Below are 1,505 nucleotides of genomic sequence, written 5' to 3'. Positions count from 1 at the left end.
GGCTAAGTTATTCCTCCCACAGTTGTGAGGTCAATAAGACACCCACACACTTAGTTGACCCCTCTGCAATTGGCTGAGCTTTACCTCAGCCTTTTGGCTGACCTCACAGGAAATTGCAGTCACACTTACATAAGGGCAATATGTTACTGTTTTCAGCCTCCTTGGGGCAGTGTTCAGGCAAGGATTTAACATAACGCTGTGGGTTATGATTCATCAGTTACTGTGTTGTCCTAATGCCGTTTCACTGCTAAACATCAATTGGTTGGAATATCTGCAATGGTTTTGAGGGTTATTTCCTCTTGCTGTACAGAAATGCTTCCCAGATCGGGTGCTGCCATCTTGTTCATTTGGATCAATCAGATCAATCAATCAAATTTTTTTTGTATAGCGCCAAATCATAACCAGAGTTATCTCGAGACACTTTACAAAAAGAGCAGGTCTAGACCGTCTATTTGTTATGTTATTTAAAGAGAGGCCCAACATGAATCACCATGAGTAGCACTTAGCAATATTCGGCACATTGGCAGAAAAACTTCCTTTTAACAGGCAGAAACCTCGAGCAGAACCAGACTCATGTTGAACAGCCATCTGCCTCGACTGGATGGGCCGAAAATGGGATAGAAGGAGATGCAGGATAGAGACAGGCAAAGAGAGCAACAACAACATATGTTCTTGTTACCACAACAACATATGTCCTTGTTACATGAACAACAACAGACACATACTTATGGTTACAATGCCAATAATAGTGGTAGACTAGGGTGAAGATTAGCAAAATAAATGAATATTGAAGTCCCCTACAATAATTATTTTATCTGAACTCAGGACTAAATCTGATAAAAACTCTGAGAATTCAGTTAGAAAATCAGAGTATGCGCCAGGAGGGCGGTATACTATCACAAATAAAACAGGCTGTAAAGTTTTCCAAGCTGGGTGTGAAAAACTCAGTTTTGGTCTAGTGTTAATTAGAAGACTAGAACTGAAAATAGCTGCCACTCCACCACCTCGACCAGTGTCTCGAGGAATATGAGTATTAAGATGACTGGGAGGAGTGGATTCATTTAAGCTGACATATTCTTCCTGACACAGCCAAGTCTCAGTTAAAGAGAGTAAATCAATATGATAATCTGATATCAGATCGTTCACTAATAGAGCTTTAGATGACAGGGATCTGATATTTAACAGACCACATTTTATTCTCATATTTTTTGGCATAACTTCGGTTGTTGTTTTAATTTTTATTAATTTTTTTTGATTTACTCCTTTTTTATTTAAGTTTGAATTAACTGTAATAAAAGGCCTGGGTTGGGGGGCAGACACAGTCTCTATAACATGAACATTGTGGCTGGGAAACTGCTCACAGGGAAGCTCAGAGGAGTGTGTAGGACTACAGCTCTGCCTCCTGGTCTCAACTCTGGTTTGTCAGGTTTTACGACTAACAAACTTAGCCATATTACGAGACAAAAGAGCTGCACCATCCAAAGTGGGATGAATGCCGTCTCTTC

Source organism: Semicossyphus pulcher, unplaced genomic scaffold (genome assembly GCF_022749685.1).
Source record: "Semicossyphus pulcher isolate SPU_LCO1_2020_fin unplaced genomic scaffold, fSemPul1.0.p SCAF_10, whole genome shotgun sequence".
NCBI classification, from domain to species: domain Eukaryota; kingdom Metazoa; phylum Chordata; class Actinopteri; order Labriformes; family Labridae; genus Semicossyphus; species Semicossyphus pulcher.
Note: the sequence above shows the minus strand (reverse complement) of the source record.